At 45.2% G+C, this 19,460-nt stretch overlaps 1 long non-coding RNA gene across 1 annotated transcript in view; it reads right to left on the bottom strand.

Annotated features, from left to right (window-relative positions):
* LOC138667495 (uncharacterized) overlaps nucleotides 1-19,019 on the bottom strand; it is a 55,945-nt gene extending 36,926 nt beyond the window's left edge. The window contains exon 1 of the long non-coding RNA XR_011318790.1: nucleotides 18,971-19,019. This is a non-coding gene — a long non-coding RNA (uncharacterized lncRNA). The remainder of the gene's footprint in view (nucleotides 1-18,970) is intronic.
* Nucleotides 19,020-19,460: the final 441 nt, after the last annotated feature.

The following is a 19,460-nucleotide window of genomic DNA, read 5'->3' as shown; positions in this document are numbered from 1 at the left end:
CTCCGATCTGTGGTCCGCTCCCCTCCGTCCTGTGCTCCGCTCCCCCGTCCTCCTGTCCGCTCCCCCCGTGCTCCAATCACACCCCCCGTGCTCCAATCAAACCCCCCTGCACTCCGATCCCCCCCGCACAGCGATCCCCCCCGTGCTCCGATCCACCCCCCCGCACAGCGATCCCCCACTCCGTGCTCCAATCCACCCCCCCGTGTTCCGATCCACCCCCCCATGCTCCGATCCACCCCCCGTGCTCCGACGCCCAACCCCCGTGCCCTGATCTCCCCCCCTTAAACTTACCTAGCCTCCCGGGGTCCGTCCGTCTTCTTTCCGGGGCGCCGCCATCTTCCAAAATGGCGGGCGCATGTGCAGTGCGCCCGCCGAATCTGCCGCCCGGCAGATTCGTTCCAGAGTGAATTTTGATCACTGAGATATAACCTATCTCAGTGATCAAAACAAAAAAAAATAGTAAATGACCCCCCCCCCCCCCCCCCCCCTTTGTCACCCCCATAGGTAGGGACAATAAAAAAAAATAAAGAATTTTTTTTTTCCACTAAGGTTGGGGTAAGAACTAGGGTTAGGGTTAGGGGTAGGGTTAGGGGTAGGGTTAGGGTTTCGGTATGTGCACACGTATTCTGTTCCTCTGCTGATTTTTCCGCAGAGGATTTGATAAATCCGCAGTGCTAAACCGCTGTGGATTTACCGCGGTTTTTCTGCGCATTTCACTGCGGTTTTACAACTGCGATTTTCTATTGGAGCAGTTGTAAAACCGCTGCGGAATCCGCAGAAAGAAGTGAGGGGCAATCTAATAACCATGTATAAGTATATAAGGGGACAATACAAATATCTCGCTGAGGATCTGTTTATACCAAGGAAGGTGACGGGCACAAGGGGGCATTCTTTGCGTCTGGAGGAGAAAAGGTTTTTCCACCAACATAGAAGAGGATTCTTTACTGTTAGGGCAGTGAGAATCTGGAATTGCTTGCCTGAGGAGGTGGTGATGGCGAACTCAGTCGAGGGGTTCAAGAGAGGCCTGGATGTCTTCCTGGAGCAGAACAATATTGTATTATACAATTAGGATCTGTAGAAGGACGTAGATCTGGGGATTTATTATGATGGAATATAGGCTGAACTGGATGGACAAATGTCTTTTTTTGGCCTTACTAACTATGTTACTATGTTACTATGCAAGTGACATGCTGCGGAATGTAAACCGCTGCGTTTCCGTGCAGTTTTTCTGCAGCATGTGTACAGCGATTTTTGTTTCCCATAGGTTTACATTGAACTGTAAACTCATGGAAAACTGCTGCAGATCCGCAGCGTTTTCCGCAGCGTGTGCACATACCTTTAGAATTAGGCTATGTGCACACGGTGCAGATTTGGCTGCGGATCCGCAGCAGTGTTCCATCAGGTTTACAGTACCATGTAAACCTATGGAAAACCAAATCCGCTGTGCCCATGGTGCGGAAAATACCGCGCGGAAACGCTGCGTTGTATTTTCCGCAGCATGTCAATTCTTTGTGCGGATTCCGCAGCGTTTTACACCTGTTCCTCAATAGGAATCCGCAGGTGAAATCCGCACAAAAAACACTGGAAATCCGCAGTAAATCCGCAGGTAAAACGCAGTGACTTTTACCTGTGGATTTTTCAAAAATGGTGCTGAAAAATCTCATACGAATCCGCAACGTTGGCACATAGCCTTAGGGTTCGGGTTGGGTTGGAATTAGGGTTGTGGTTAGGGTTAGGGGTGTGTTGGGGTTAGGGTTGTGATTAGGGTTACGGCTACAGTTGGGGTTAGGGTTAGGGGTGTGGGGGGGTTAGGGTTGTGTTGGGGTTATGGCTACAGTTGGGATTAGCATTAGGGGTGTGGGGGGGTTAGTGTTGGAGGTAGAATTGAGGGGTTTCCACTGTTTAGGCACATCAGGGGGTCTCCAAACGCAACATGGCGCCACCATTGATTCCAGCCAATCTTGTATTCAAAAAGTCAAATGGTGCTCCCTCACTTCCGAGCCCCGACGTGTGCCCAAACAGTGGTTTACCCCCACATATGGGGTACCAGCATACTCAGGACAAACTGCGCAACAATTACTGGGGTCCAATTTCTCCTGTTACCCTTGAGAAAAAAAAATTGCTTGCTAAAACATCATTTTTGAGGAAAGAAAAATGATTTTTTATTTTCACGGCTCTGCGTTGTAAACTTCTGTAAAGCACTTGGGGGTTGAAAGTGCTCACCACATATCTAGATAAGTTCCTTTGGGGGTCTAGTTTCCAAAATGGGGTCACTTGTGGGGGGTTTCTACTGTTTAGGCACACCAGGGGCTCTGCAAATGCAACGTGACGCCCGCAGACCATTCCATCAAAGTCTGCATTTCAAAAGTCACTACTTCCCTTCTGAGCCCCCACGTGTGCCCAAACAGTGGTTTACCCCCACACATGGGGTATCCGCTTACTCAGGAGAAACTGGACAACAACTTTTGTGGTCCAATTTCTCCTGTAACCCTTGGGAAAATAAAAAATTCTGGGCTAAAAAATTATTTTTGAGGAAAGAAAACGTATTTATTGTTTTCACGGCTCTGCGTTATAAACTTCTGTGAAGCACTTGGGGGTTGAAAGTGCTCACCACATATCTAGATAATTTCATTTCAGGGTCTAGTTTCCGAAATGGGGTCACTTGTGGGGGGTTTCTACTGTTTATTCACATTAGGGGCTCCGCAAACGCAACGTGACGCCCGTAGAGCATTCCATCAAAGTCTGTATTTCAAAAGGTCACTACTTCATTTCCGAGCCCCGGCAAGTGCCCATATAGTCCCCACATATGGGGTATCACCGTACTCAGGAGAAACTGGACAACAAATATTGGGGTCAAATTTCTCCTGTTACCCTTGGGAAAATTAAAAAATTCTGGGCTAAAAAATTATTTTTGAGGAAAGAAAACGTATTTATTATTTTCATTGCTCTGTGTTATGAACTTCTGTGAAGCACTTGGGGGTTCAAAGTGCTCACCTCACATCTAGATAAGTTCCTTTCGGGGTCTAGTTTCCAAAATGGGGTCACTTGTGGGGTGTTTCTACTGATTAGCCACATCAGGGGCTCTGCAAACGCAACGTGACGCCCGCAGAGCATTCCATCAAAGTCTGCATTTCAAAACGTCACTACTTCACTTCCGAGCCCCAGCATGTGCCTAAACAGTGGTTTACCCCCACATATGGGGTATCAGCGTACTCAGGAGAAACTGGACAACAACTTTTGGGGTCAAATTTCTCCTGTTACCCTTGGGAAAATAAAAAATTGCGGGCTAAAAAATCATTTTTGAGAAAAGAATTTTTTTTTTTTTATTTTCATGGCTCTGCGTTATAAACTTCTGTGAAGCACTTGAGGGTTCAAAGTGCTCACCACACATCTAGATTAGTTCCTTTGGGGGTCTAGTTTCCAAAATGGGGTCATTTGTGGGGGAGCTCCAATGTTTAGGCACACAGGGGCTCTCCAAACGCGACATGGTGTCCGCTAATGATTGGAGCTAATTTTCCATTTAAAAAGCCAAATGGTGTGCCTTCCCTTCTGAGCCCTGCCGTGCGCCCAAACAGTGGTTTACCCCCACATATGGGGTATCTGCGTACTCAGGACAAACTGGACAACAACATTTGTGGTCCAATTTTTCCTATTACCATTGGCAAAATAGGAAATTCCAGGCTAAAAAATCATTTTTGAGAAAAGAAAAATTATTTTTATTTTCATGGCTCTGCATTATAAACTTCTGTGAAGCACCTGGGGGTTTAAAGTGCTCAGTATGCATCTAGATAAGTTCCTTGGGGGGTCTAGTTTCCAAAATGGGGTCACTTGTGGGGGAGCTCCATTGCATGGGCACACAGGGGCTCTCCAAATGCGATATGGTGTCCGCTAACAATTGGAGCTAATTTTCCATTCAAAAAGTCAAAAGGCGCGCCTTCCCTTCCGAGCCCTGCCGTGTGACCAAACAGTGGTTTACCCCCACATATGAGGTATCGCCGTACTCGGGAGAAATTGCTCAACAAATTTTTCGGATCCATTTTATCCTATTGCCCATGTGAAAATGAAAAAATTGAGGCGAAAAGAAATTTTTTGTGAAAAAAAAGTACTTTTTCATTTTTATGGATCAATTTGTGAAGCACCTGAGGGTTTAAAGTGCTCACTAGGCATCTAGATAAGTTCCTTGGGGGGTCCAGTTTCCAAAATGGGGTCCTTTGTGGGGAAGCTCCAATTTTTAGGCACACAGGGTCTCTCCAAACGTGACATGGTGTCCGCTAAAGAGTGCAGCCAATTTTTCATTCAAAAAGTCAAATGGCGCTCCTTCCCTTCAAAGCCCTGCCGTGCGCCCAAACAGTGGTTTACCCCCACATATGAGGTATCAGCGTACTCAGGACAAATTGGACAACAACTTTCGTTGTTCAGTTTCTCCTTTTATCATTGGAAAAATAAAAAAATTGTTGCTGAAATATCATTTTTGTGACTAAAAGTTAAATGTTCATTTTTTCCTTCCATGTTGCTTCTGCTGCTGTGAAGCACCTGAAGGGTTAATAAACTTCTTGAATGTGGTTTTGTGCACCTTGAGGGGTGCAGTTTTTAGAATGTTGTCACTTTTGGGTATTTTCAGCCATATAGACCCCTCAAACTGACTTCAAATGTGAGGTGGTGCCTAAAAAAAATGGTTTTGTAAATTTTGTTGTAAAAATGAGAAATCGCTGGTCAAATTTTAACCCTTATAACTTCCTAGGAAAAAAAAATTTTGTTTTCAAAATTGTGCTGATGTAAAGTAGACGTGTGGGAAATGTTATTTATTAACTATTTTGTGTCACATAACTCTCTGGTTTAACAGAATAAAAATTCAAAATGTGAAAATTGCGAAATTTTCAAAATTTTCACCAAATTTCCATTTTTATCACAAATAAACAGAATTTATTGACCTAAATTTACCACTAACATGAAGCCCAATATGTCATGAAAAAAACAATCTCAGAATCGCTAGGATCCATTGAAGCGTTCCTGAGTTATTACCTCATGAAGGGACACTGGTCAGAATTGCAAAAAACGGCAAGGTCTTTAAGGTCAAAATAGGCTGGGTCATGAAGGGGTTAAAAACATCAGCTCGGCACGCAAAAAATAAGCCCTCACCCGACCCCAGATAATGACGATAATAACGGGTATCGGAAAATGGCACTTTTTTTTTTTTTTTTAAGCAAAGTTTGGAATTTTTTTTCACCACTTGGATAAAAAATAACCTAGTCATGTTAGGTGTCTATGAACTCATAACGGCAGGTTAGTTTTAGCATTTAGTGAACCTAGCAAAAAAGCCAAACAAAAAAAAAAGTGTGGAATTGCACTTTTTTTGCAATTTCACCGCACTTGGAATTTTTTTCCCGTTTTCTAGTAAAAGACATGGTAAAACCAATGGTGTCGTTCAAAAGTACAACTTGTCCCGCAAAAAATAAGCCCTCACATGACCATATTGACGGAAAAATAAAGTTATGGCTCAGGGAAGGAGGGAAGTGAAAAACTTAAACGCAAAAATGAAAAAGGGCCGCGACTTGAAGGGGTTAACTGTTTTTCACAATTTTTTTTTACTTCAGATCCAAATTTTTTATTTTGACAAGGATAACAGGAAAAAATGGACCCCAAAATTTGCTGTGTCATTTCTCCTGAGCCCGTCGATACCACATATGAAGGAGAAAACCACTGTTTGGGTGCACGGCAGAGCTTGCAAGGGAAGAAGCGCCATTTTACTTTTTGAATGCAAAATTTGCTGGGACAATTGGCGGATGCCATGTAGAGTTTGGAGAGCCTCTGCCTAAACAGTGAAAATCCCCTACAAGTGACACCATTTTGGAAACTAGGCCCCTCAGGGAACTGATCTAGATGTGTGGTGAGCACATTGAACCCTCAGATGTTTCACAGAAATTTATAACGTTGAGCTGTGAAAATAAAATTAAAAAAATAATTTTCCCCACAAATATTTTTAGCCCCCAAATGTTGCATTTTCATAAGGGTAACAGGAAAAATTGCACCATACAATTTGTTGTGCAATTTATCCTGAGTATGCCGATACCCAATATGAGTTAGAAAACTACTGTTTGGGTGCACGGCAGTGCTCGGAAGTGAACCAGCGTCATTTGACTTTTTGAATGTAAAGCTTCCTGTAAAAATTAGCGGATGTCATGTCCCATTTGGAGAGCCCCTGATGTGCCTAAACAGTGGAAACCCCCCACAAATGACCCCATTTTGGAAACTGGACCCCTCCAGGGAATGTATTTAGATGTGTGTTGAGCACCTTGAACCCACCCGCAGGTGCTCACAGAAGTTTATAACGTTGAGCCGTGAAAATAATAAAATCACATTTTCTCCACAAAAATTTTATTTTAGTGCCAAATTTTGTGTTTTCATAAGGTAACAGAAGAAATTGCACCATACAATTTGTTGGGCAATTTATCTTGAGTACGCCGATACCCCATATGTGGAGGAATACTACTTTTCAGGCACAGTGCAAAGCACAATAGAGAAGAGGCGCCATATTGGAATTCAGATTTTGCTGGAATGGTTTGAGGGTGCCATGTCACATTAGCAGAGCCCCTGAGGTTCCAGAACAACAGAAACCCCCTAAATGTGAACTCATTTTACAAACTACACTCCCTAATAAATTCAACTAGGAGTGCAGTGATCATATTGACACCACATGTGCTTCACAGAATTTATACCATTGAGTGGTGAAGAAAGAATACATTATATTTTTTCTATTAAAATGAAATGTTATTTGAACCCCAAGTTTTTAATTTTTCTAAGGGCTAATAGGAAAAAAAAAGACCTCAGTTTGTTGTAAAAACATTTCCTGAGAGCGCCAGATTTTACTGTTATGGTTTGCAGGTGCCATGACCCACTGGAAGAGCCCATAAGGTGCCAGAACAGCAGAACCCTTCATAAGACTCTAGTCTGATCCATACATCTTTCAAATTCCATATTTCTAATTACTTTGAATTAGACTGAATTGGACTGGAATTGACTGGAAGGTAACAGAATACCAAACCACTACAATGTTTCGGTTTCTTTTCTCTTTCACACCCATACTACTTTCCTTCCTAGAATCTCCTGCAATCCCTCCACCTAGTAAAGAACTACTCATTTCTCCCTAAATAGTCCCCAGCCATCTCACCTTCTGCTCAGAACTGTTCCTCCACATATAATCCTTTATCTCCGGACACACATGGCCGCATCATGTCCTATCCTGCTTCCACCTTCTAACGCTCTGTCTGCTACTTGATGTATCCCCAAATCCCGGCCCCCTCAACACATCCCCACACTCATTTCTAACCCCCTGCCACGATCCTCTACATGTTTTCCAAACCATGATAACCTCATACCCATTCATCCAGCCCTCACTGGAGGCCACTCTGGATCACTATGGAACGCATGCTCTGTCTGCAACAAACTGCCATTTATCCATGACTTCTTCATCACCAACAAATTATCTTTCCTTGGCATCCTGAAACCTGGCTCACTCCCTCTGACTCAGCCTCTCCAGATGCGCTTTCCTATGGCGGTGTAACGCTCGTGCCCAGACTGGTTGGCGCGGGTGTCCGGGGGTGTGGCCCCACCGGACCACTGATCAGACTACCCTGAAAGGGGCATGACTAAGTAGCTTCCTAGGTGTTCACTGGAGCCTCTGATGGTGAGGTCAGACTTGTGCGGCAGGAAGCTACCACTCCAGGGTGGTGTCTGGCTGTGGATGCTGATCCTACCGGGGGGACAGGACACAGGCAGGCAGGCATGGCTGTGAGACTGGCTAGTGGATGGGTACGGCAGAGGCCCTGAGGGGCAGAAGGGCTTGACGGAGACACAGACAGGCAGGCGGGCACAGCTAGCACTCTGGCAGACAGGTGGGTATGGATGGCACTCTGGCAGACAGGCGGGCACGGCTGGCACTCTGGCATGTCAGACGGACAGTGCTGACACTCTGGTAGGAACTGGTATACAGGCAGATGTATGGAAACAGGTAAGTACCTGTTCAGACTGGAGGGTATATGGGAACAGATAGGGACCTGTTAGGACTGGTGAATATAAAGAAACAGGTAGAGACCTGTGCGGCAAGGTGCAGAACGAAGATAGAGCAAGACCGCAAGAGTGGTTGCAAAGCAGAACCACAGGAGGCGGAGTTAAGAGCAGGAGATGGAGACAAGAACAGAAATGCAGAAGGCGGAGCCAAGAGCAGGAGGCAGAGCCATGAACAGAAACGCAGCTAAGAGCAGAGAAGGAGAAGCCAGAGCTAAGAGTAGAGAAGAGGAAGGCGGAGCTAAGAGAAGAGAAGAAGGCAGAACTAAGGACAGAGCTGCTGGAGGCGGAGCCAAGAGCAGAGATGCTGGTGGCGGGGCCAAGAGCGAAGACGCAGTATGTGGAGCCAAGAGCGGAACCGCAGGAGGCAACGCCAAGAGCCAGAACAGCAGGAGGCAAAGCGAAGAGCCAGAAGGCGGAGAGCCACAGGTGGTGGCGAGCAAAGCAGAGAAGCACAGAGCCACAGGTTGTGGCGAACAGACCAGAGAGGTGCAGAGCCTCTGATTCTGGCAAGCAGAGCAAAGAGGTGCAGAACCACCGGTAGTAGCAAACAGAGCAGAGAGATCAGGCAGAGGTACACACAGCAGAGTGGGAATGGCAAACAAACAAAAAAGGAACAGCAACAGAAACAGACCAGAGTTCAGACAGGAACGGACATAGACCAGAGTTCAGACAGGAACGGACATAGACCAGAGTTCAGACAGGAACGGACATAGACCAGAGTTCAGACAGGAACGGCACGGATAAAGGCCTGCGTATTCCAGCCCTCAGAGACAGGACACGACCTGGCAGCTCAGTAGCAAATACTAACTGAGGGAAACAGTTTGTTCAGGCGTCCTCCAATGGGTGATGACGCCTTAAGTACAGTATCAGAGGCCTCTAGGCAATTGGCCGGGGACACCATAGGGAGGTGCAATAAGAATCCGGATTTGCCAGTGTCGCACCCCTATGCACACAGCCAGGAAGTGTACACAGAGCAAGCGGCCATGAAGCACTCGGCATGGAGCAGGTAGCAGACAGATCTCACAGCATGGCACAGGGTGAGTGAGCTGATGTATCAGGCAGGTGGGGGATGGAAGGCCATGCAGTGATACCGGCAGGGTTGCTACAGGTGGATTCCACCTCTCTCACACCCCTCGTCCCAGCAACAAACGTGGTGGAGGAGTTGGCTTGCACCTGTCCGACACCTGCTCCTTTACTCCAATCCCGCTACCACCCACCGCTACTCTTCCCTCGTTTGAGGTGCACTCCGTCCGCATCTATTCCCCCTCCAACCTCCAGCTGGCTGTCATCTACCGCCCCCAAAACTAGCCATCTTCACCTTTCTCGACCACTTCACCACCTGGCTGCTTCATTTCTTCTCTGCTGACATCCCCACTATCATCATGGGTGACTTCAACATCCCCATTGATACTTCCACCTCAGCTGCCTCTAAACTTTTATCGCTTACTGCCTCCTTCGGCCTCACTCAATGGTCCTCTGAGGCCACTCACAAAGATGGCCACACGTTGGACCTCATCTTCACCCGCCTCTGCTCCTTTACTAATCTCACCCCTCCCCCTGTCTGACCATAACCTACTGACATTCTCTTCCCTCTCCTCTCCTAGTGTGCAACCCCCACTTCACAACCTCACTCAACCTCGCAGAAATCGCAAACACCTCAATTTACAATCACTCTCTGAGTCCCTTCTCCCTCTTAGGCTAGTTTCACACTAGCGTTTTGAGGAGCTGTGGACTTCCTCAGTGAAGCCCCGCCCTCAGCCACACCTCCACCACTAGCACCGCCTACTTCTGCATGCGGCCTGCGTACCTATCTTTAACATTAGGTAAGCAGGTCGTGCGCGGTATGCGGATGCTTTCGCAAGCGTCATTTTGACGATGCGGAGAAAAAAAGAAATTGCTACCAGCTGCGTCCTACGCTGGTCGCCGCATCGTCAAAACGACGCATGTGGAAGCATCCGCATACAGCCGCACGACCTGCGTACCTAATGTTAAAGATAGGTACGCAGGCCGCATGCAGAAGTAGGTGGAGGTAGCGGCTGAGATGCGGCCGAGGGTGGGGCTTCACAGAGGAAGTCCGCAGCCCTCTGCAGCTCCTCAAAACGCTAATGTGAAACCGGCCTTCATGACACAGATTCTGCTTCCACTTTTTATAACACCACAATAACAACAACACTTGATTCGCTCGCCCTGCTCATGCATATCAGAACTCGTACAATCAACAGGCAGCCCTGGCTGACCAGCCTCACGAAAGAACTGAGACTGGGCTTCCAGGGTCGCTGAACGGATATGGAAGCGATCCTGCTCTGCTGACCACTTCACTGCATACAAGCAGTCCCTCGCCAGCTTCAAGTCCACGCTCAATGCCGCAAAACAAACTTATTTCTCATCTCTCATATTCTCCCTGTCTCACAACCCTAAACAGCTTTTCAACACTTTCAATTGTCTACTCCATCCCCCTGCCACCTCCTCCCTCCGCTCTTATTTCTGCTGAAGACTTTGCCTCTTTCTTTAAACAGAAGATCAATACGATCAGAGAAAGCTTTGGCACACAGCCCCCAATGCCCCTTTTAGCTGCTCAACCCTGTTCCTCCAAAACTAGCTGCTCCACCATGACAGAGGATCAGCTCTCCACCCTCCTGTCAAGATCACACCTCACCACTTTCACCCTAAAGGTACCGTCACATTTAGCGACGCTGCAGTGATCTAGACAATGATCCCGATCGCTGCAGCGTCGCTGTGTGGTCGCTGGAGAGCTGTCACATAGACAGCTCTCCAGCGACCAACTATGCGAAGTCCCCTGGTAACCAGGGTAAACATCGGGTTACTAAGCGCAGGGCCGCGCTTAGTAACCCGATGTTTACCCTGGTTACCAGTGAAGACATCGCTGAATCGGCATCATACACGCCGATTCAGCGATGTCTGCGGGAGTCCAGCGACAAAATAAAGTTCTGGACTTTCTGCTCCGACCAGCGATGGCACAGCAGAATCCTGATCGCTGCTGCATGTCAAACTCAACGATATCGCTATCCAGGACGCTGCAGCGTCACGGATCGCTAGCGATATCATTCAGTGTGACGGTACCTTATCACAACTCTTCAACCTCTCACTCACAACAGGTTTCTTCCCCTCATCCTTCAAACATGCCAAGATCAAAACCATCCTCAAAAAGCCCTCCCTTGACCCATCCTCTGTGTCTAGCTATCGCCCGATATCTCTTCTCCTTTATGCCTCAAAACTACTGGAACAAAATGTCCATCTTGAACTGTCCTCCCACCTCTCCTCCTGCTCCCTCTTTGACCGGCTACAACCTGGCTTCCGACCCCATCACTCAACTGCCCTAACTAAAGTCACCAATGACCAACTAACTGCCAAAAGCAAGCGACACTACTCTGTCCTCTTTCTACTGGACCTGTCTTCTGCCTTTGACACTGTGGACCACTACCTTCTGCTACAGATCCTCTCATCTCTTAGCATCACAGACTTGGCCCTATCCTGGATCTCGTCATATCTAACAGACCGAACATTCAGTGTATCCCTCCCCCACACCATCCCCTCACTTCGCCTATTGTCTGTCGGTGTTCCTCAAGGCTCTGTTCTAGGACCCCTACTCTTCTCCATCTACACCTTCGGCCTGGGATAACTCATAGTATCCCACGGTATGCAGTATCATCTCTACGCCGATGACACGCACAACTACCTATCCGGACCTGACCTCACCTACTTACTTACCAAAATCCCACACTGTCTGTCTGCTATCTCGGCCTTTTTTTCTGGTCGCTTTCTAAAACTGAACATGGACAAAACAGAATTCATCATCTTTCCCCATCTCACTCTACCCCTCTACAAGACCTATCCATCAATGTCAATGCCTGCTCCCTTTCCCCAGTCCCACATGCCCGATGCCTTGGGGTGATCCTCGACTCTGCCCTCTCTTTCAAGCCACTTATCCAAGCCCTTGCCTCCTCCTGCTGTCTCAAACTCAAGAACATTTCCCGGATCCACACATTCCTTGACCACAACACCACAAAAACACTAGTGCACACCCTTATCTCCCACCTTGACTACTGCAACCTCCTACTCTCTGACCTCCCCTCTAGCACTCTGGCACCACTCCAATCCATCCTACACTCTGCTGCCCAACTAATCTACCTGTCTCCCCGCTATTCCCCAACCTCTCCCCTATGCCAAGCCCTTCACTGGCTTCCTATCACCAAAAGACTCCAGTGCAAAACCCTTACTATGACATACAAAGCCATCCACAACCTGTCTCCTCCACACATCTGCGACATGGCCTCCTGGTACTTACCTACACGCAACCTCCGATCCACTCAAGATCTCCTTCTCTACTCCCCTCTCATCTCTTCTTCCCACAACCGCATCCAAGACTTCTCCCATGCTTCTCCCATACTCTGGAACTGTCTACCACAACACATCAGACTCTAGCCTACCATAGAAACCTTCAAAAAGAACCTGAAGACTCACCTCTTCCGACAAGCCTACAGCCTGCAGTGATCCTCAACCTACTGAACCACCACAAAACCAGCTCTACGCTCTCCTAGTGTATCCTCACCCATCCCCTGCAGACTGAGGCCTAGCGGGCAGGGTCCTCCCTCCTTCTGTACCTGTTAGTACAATTTAATTATTCATGCTAATTTTTAATGTATTTGTCTATATTTGCCCCCTTTTCACATGTAAAGCGCCATGGAACAAATGGCGCTATAAAAATGTATAATAATAAATAATATTAAGTGACCCCTTTTCACAAACTACACCTCTCAATGAATTCATCTAGGGGTGCAGCAATCATATTAACACCATGGGTGTGTTACAAAATGTTATACCATTGGCCAGTGAAGAAAAAATAACTACACTTTTACCAAAATTTTGTTTTAGCCCTAGATTTTACATTTCCAGACAACAAGTGGGTAAAAATGGCACCATAACTTGTCCCATAATTTCTACTGAATGTGGCAATATCCCATATGTGTCGGTACAATACTACGTAGATATATGGAGAGACTCGGGAGCAAAAGAGCGTTTTTTGCCTCCTGGGGCGCAGATTTTCCTAAAACAGTTTGCAGACTCCATATACAGAACCCCTATTTGCTGAAAAGCAGAACTCCCCCTCAATTGACCCCATTTAGTAGTAATGATTTTGACTTCATGGGTATTTTCCAGAAACAAGTAGCAATGAATGTTGCCGAGTGAAAATGGCAAACTGCCGTTGTAGTGACAGTACGTCGCAGTCACCAGTACGTTGTATCCAGCCTATGCTTCTGGAGACATGCAGCCATGAGTTAGGCGGGCTCTCATCACTTCAAAAATGCGAAACATGTGGACGCAATATGTGGTTTAGGTACACTGTGGGGCTCAGAAGGGAGGGGGCATTTGCTGAATTTTTTTTGAAGGGTGAGGAGCCATTTTGCTTTTCCAGACCCTTTGTACAACCAGTAATGAAAAAGCCCCCTTTATTTCCGTTAACAAATGACAAACATAAGTGAGGACTTGCTTTTTTTGTGGATTGAGTTGTAACTATTATTGGGAAAATTTTACATAACGTTTGGGATCACATATATCAGATGATCTACGCTGAGCACTTACTTTGAGATTTCCATCTAAATCTCTGAGTGACAGGATTCAGATCAAACCCCCAAGGGATCTATTCACTATAATGAGGCAGCAGAGTTACTCTGGACTCCGTCTTTTCAGAAGTGAACAAAACTGTGGCGGACTGCACTTTTATGCAATCCTAAAAAAACGGACACCGCCGTATCAAAGGTCAGACGGCATCCACAGTGCACCCATTTGCTCCTTTACAGGTAAGGGTTCTGTCTGAATCACGTATTTCAGAGAATTACACGGAAACCCTGATGTAAGCGAACAGGATAAATGTGCACCGAGCCTTACTGTGATCTTTGGGAGACAGAGTGAAAAAATTAACAGAAGGGGAAGAATTGGCTTTATTTTCTTTTTACGACGTACCTTGAGCGGTATAAGTGATCAAGTGACTTTATTCTTCGGGTTGGTGCGATTACAGCGATACCAGATTTATACCTAGTTTTTATGTTTGGCTGATGTCACACACTAAAAGACGCTTTAAATTGCAAATACTAAGTTTTTTGCATCACCATATTTTAAGAGCTATAATTTTTCAATATTTTGGCCGACAGAGTCATGTTATGGCTTGTTTTTTTGCGGGACGAGTTGACGTTTTGTATCATCTTCAGACACTTTTTTTTCCAGGCAGAATGAACAAAAAACAGCAATTAAATTTATTTTTTTCTGAGAGGGGGGGTTTGGTCATTCCGCGTGTGGTACATTTGATAAGGAAGTTTTATTCTTCAGGTCAGTACTATTACAGCGATACCTAATTGATATTTTTTTTATGGTTTGGCACTTTTATGCAATAAAAACTATTTTATAAGAAAAAAATAATTTTTGCATCGCTTTATTCTGAGAGCTATAACTTTTTTATTTTTCGGCTGATGGAGCTGTGTGGTGGCTTGTTTTTTGTTGGACAAGATGATGTTTTCAGCGGTACCATGTTTTCTTATATCAGTATTTCTTATTGCGTTTTATTCCACTTTCAGTTCTGCGATCTGATGGTAAAGCATTGTTTTTTATATATTTTTATGGTGTTCCCTAAAGGGGTTAACTAGTGGGTCTGTTTTTTTTTAACCCCTTCATGACCCAGCCTTTTTTGACCTTAATGATCTGGCCGTTTTTTCCAGTTCTGACCAGTGTCCCTTTATGTGGTAATAACTCATGAACACTTCAATGGATCCTAGCGGTTCTGAGAATGTTTTTTTTGTGACATACTGGGCTTCATGTTAGTGGTAAATTTAGGTCGATAATTTTTGTATTTGTTTGTGAAAAAAATGGAAATTTGGCTAAAATTTTGAAAATTTCCCAAATTTCAAATTTTGAATTTTTATTCTGTTAAATGAGAGTTATATGACCCAAAATAGTTAATAAATAATATTACCCACATATCTACATTACATCAGCACAATTTTGGAAACAAAATTTTTTTTGCTAGGAAGTTATAAGGGTTAAAATTTGACCAGCGATTTCTCATTTTTACAACGAAATTTACAAAACCATTTTTTTTAGGCACCACCTCACATTTGAAGTCAGTTGTAGGGGTCTATATGGCTGAAAATACCCAAAAGTGACACCATTCTAAAAACTGCACCCCGCAAGGTGCTCAAAACCACATTCAAAAAATGTTTATTAACCCTTCAGGTGCTTCACAGCAGCAGAAGCAACATGGAAGGAAAAAATGAACATTTAACTTCTTAGTCACAAAAATCTTTTAACCTCAATTTTTTCATTTTCAGATGGGCAACAGGATCAAATGGATCCTAAAATGTGTTGGGCAATTTCTCCTGAGTACAACGATACTTCATATGTGGTCACAAACCACTGTTTGTGCACACAGCAAGGCTCGGAAGGGAAGGAGCGCCATTTGACGTTTGAATGAAAAATTAGCTCCAATCGTTAGCGGACACCATGTTGCGTTTGGAGAGCCCCTGTGTACCTAAAGATTGGAGCTCCCCCACAAGTGACCCCAATTTAGAAACTAGACCCCCCAAGGAACTTATCTAGATGCATAGTGAGCACTTTGAAACCCTAGGTGCTTCACAAATTGATCCGTAAAAATGAAAAAGTACTTTTTTTTTTTCAAAAAAAATTTATTTTAGCCTCAATTTGTTCATTTCCACATGGGCAGCAGGATAAAATGGATCCTAAACTGTATTGGCCAATTTCTCCTGAGTACACTGATACCTCACATGTGGGGGTTAACCACTGTTTTGGGCACACGGCAGGGCTCGGAAGGGAAGGAGCGCCACTTGACTTTTTGAATGAAAAATTAGCTCCAATCGTTTGCTGACACCATGTCGCGTTTGGAGAGCCCCTGTGTGCCTAAATATTGAAGCTTCCCCACATGTGACCCCATTTTGGAAACAAGACCTCCCAAGGAACTAATCTAGATGAGTGGTAACCACTTTAAACCCTCAGGTGCTTCACAGAAGTTTATAACGCAGAGCCGTGAAAATAAAAAATCTTTTTTCTTTCCTCAAAAATTATTTTTTAGTCTGCAATTTTTTATTTTCAGAAGAGTAGCAGGAGAAATTGGACCTCAAAAGTTTTTGTGCCTAAACAGTAGAAACCCCCCACAAGTGACCTCATTTTGGAAACTAGACCCCCCATGGAACTTATCTAGATATGTGGTGAGCACTTTGAACCCCCAAGTGCTTCACAGAAGTTTACAATGCAGAGCCGTGAAAATAAAAAATAATTTTTCTTTCCTCAAAAATTATGTTTTAGTAAGCAATTTTTTATTTTGACAAGGGTAACAGGAGAAGTGGACCCCAATATTTGTTGCCCAGTTTGTCCTGAGTACGCTGATACCCCATATGTGGGGGTAAACCACTGATTGGGCACACGTCGGGGCTCGGAAGGGAAGTAGTGATGTTTTGAAATGCAGACTTTGATGGAATGGTCTGCGGGCGTCACGTTGCATTTGCAGAGCCCCTGATGTGCCTAAACAGTAGAAACCCCCAACAAGTGACCCCATTTTGGAAACTAGACCCCCAAGGAACTTATCTAGATATGTGGTGAGCACTTTGAACCCCCAAGTGCTTCACAGAAGTTTACAATGCAGAGCTGTGAAAATAAAAAATAATTTTTCTTTCCTGAAAAATTACGTTTTAGCAAGCAATTATTTATTTTCGCAAGGGTAACAGGAGAAATTGGACCCCAATAGTTGTTGCCCAGTTTGTCCTGAGTATGCTGGTACCCCATATGTGGGGATAAACCACTGTTTGAGCACACGTCAGGGCTCGGAACGGAGGGAGCACCATTTGACTTTTTGAACGCAAGATTGGCTGGAATCAATGGTGGCGCCATGTTGGGTTTGGAGACCCCTGATGTGCCTAAACAGTGGAAACCCCTCAATTCTAACTCCAACACAAATCCCAACACACCCCTAACCCTAATCCCAACTCTAGCCATAACCCTAGTTACAACCCTAACCCCTAACCACAACCCTAACCCCAACACACCCCTAACCCTAATCCCAACCCTAATCCCAACACTAACCCTAATCCCAACCCTAGCCACAACTTTAACCCCAACACCCCCCTAACCATAACCCTAACCACAAGCCTAATCTTAACCCTATTTCCAACCCTAGCCCAAATTCCAACCCTAACTCTAATTTCAGCCCTAACCCTAAGGCTATGTGCCCACATTGCGAATTCGTGTGAGAATTTTCTGCACCATTTTTGAAAAATCCGCCGATAAAAGGCCCTGCGTTTTACCGTGGATTTCCAGTGTTTTTTGTGCAGATTTCACCTGCGGATTCCTATTGAGGAACACGTGTAAAACGCTGCGGAATCCGCACAAAGAATTGACATGCTGCGGAAAATACAATGCAGCATTTCCGCGCTGTATTTTCCGCACCATGGGCACAGCGGATTTGGTTTTCCATGGGTTTACATGGTACTGTAAACCTGATGAAACACTGCTACGAATCCGCAGCGGCCAATCCGCTGTGGATCCGCAGCAAAATCTGCACCGTAGCCCAATTCTAACCCTAACCCTAGTTCTAACCCTAACCCTAGTTCTAACCCTAACCTTAGTGGAAAAATAAAAGTAAATATACTTTCTTTATTTTATTATTATCCCTACCTATGGGGGTGATTAAAGGGGGGGGGTTCATTTACAATGTTTTTCATGTTGATCACTGTGATGTGTGGGGAGGAGATCGGTGGCGGTGGGGGGCAGATCAGGGTTTTCAGCCATGGCCGATGATATTGCAGTATTGGCCATGGCTGGATTGTAATATTTCACCAGTTTTCATAAGTGAAATATTACAAATCGCTCTGATTGGCGGTTTCACTTTCAACAGCCAATCAGAGTGATCGTAGCCACGGGGGGTGAAGCCACCCACCCTGGGCTGAAGTACCACTCCCCCTGTCCCTGCAGATCGGGTGAAATTGGAGTTAACCCTTTCATCCGATTTGCAGGGCCCTTTCACCCGATTTGCAGGGACGCGATCCCTCCATGACGCCACAAAGACGTCACAGGTCGGATTGGCACCGACTTTCATGACGCCTACGTGGCGTGACAGGTCGGGAAGGGGTTAAACCCGGTCATTTTGTAAACGGCAATATCAAATATGTGTACTTTATTGTTTATATATTTTTTTCATACAAATAGTTATTTATAGGTACAATATCTTGTTTTTTTAACTTTAACAATAATTAAAAAAAAAAAACTATCATTTTTTGCAGGCTGATCTCTTGTGTAACATGGAGATGCAGCAGCTTTCATATGCTATGCAAACTGTCAGCACAGCACTGACAGAGTAAGTTTCTGATCATGTTCTGAGCATTATCTAGCAACTTTACCTCTGGTGACCCGGATGACGTCATGACGACATCGTATCACCATGGCAATGATTGGGACCCCGTGGGGTCTCCGATCCAAGGGCAGAGGGGCTGTCTTCCCTTTGCCTGCTCCCAGAAATGCTGCAATAGACTTCGCAGCATTTAGGGGGTTAAAGTTCCGGGAGCGGTGCGGGACAGCTCCTGACACTTAGTGCCAGGTGTTAGCTGCCAGAATCAGCTGACACTCGGCAGCGAACACGCGCACAGCCTGTTTGTGTGCATGATCATGTGGACGTAATAATCCATCCCACATCAATAAGTACAAGTACCAGGGAGCAGGGACATATCATTACGGACTACATCGGAAAGGGGTTACAAGGAAACCACAAATAACCTTCATAGTATTAAGGGCTAAATGTGTCAAATGACAGACTCAGCTCTGTTGTTCACACACTCTATATCAGACAATAAATATAGATTAGTGGATCCTGGTTTTGACTACTTACTTGGTGTTTAGGGGGTTGTTTTGTGCCTGGCGGCTTGAACTCTTCCTCATACTCAGTACTAGAGTTCTCTGAAGAATCTTTCCTCCTACCCGCTGCTCGCTGTGGGCTCCGGCACTTACTCTGCTTAAACGCCTCTTTCGTGCCCTTTTTGCTCACATTTATGTCACAAAATTCCTTCAAGTAAGCAGAAAATATGTTTTAGTACATCTATAACTCAGCAATTCACTTGTGGCTACGCTGAAGATTTTTCTTCTGGATTTACACATTTAAAACTGGTAACACATTAAAGTAACAACAAAGTGGATAAAACCTGGCCATATCCCACCAGCATAATGCATTAAATGACACAGTATTTCATTAAAAATTATTTACTAAAACAGTCAGTAGGGCAGCCAGGACTTTAACCGTTTTACCCGAAGGTGGTTTGCACGTTAATGACCGGGTCAATTTTTAACGCTGTCCCTTTATGAGGTAATTACTCTGGAACGCT

The sequence above is a fragment of the Ranitomeya imitator genome, chromosome 2, assembly GCF_032444005.1.
Source record: "Ranitomeya imitator isolate aRanImi1 chromosome 2, aRanImi1.pri, whole genome shotgun sequence".
Taxonomy (NCBI): domain Eukaryota; kingdom Metazoa; phylum Chordata; class Amphibia; order Anura; family Dendrobatidae; genus Ranitomeya; species Ranitomeya imitator.
This window is presented reverse-complemented; position numbering and strand designations above follow the sequence as displayed.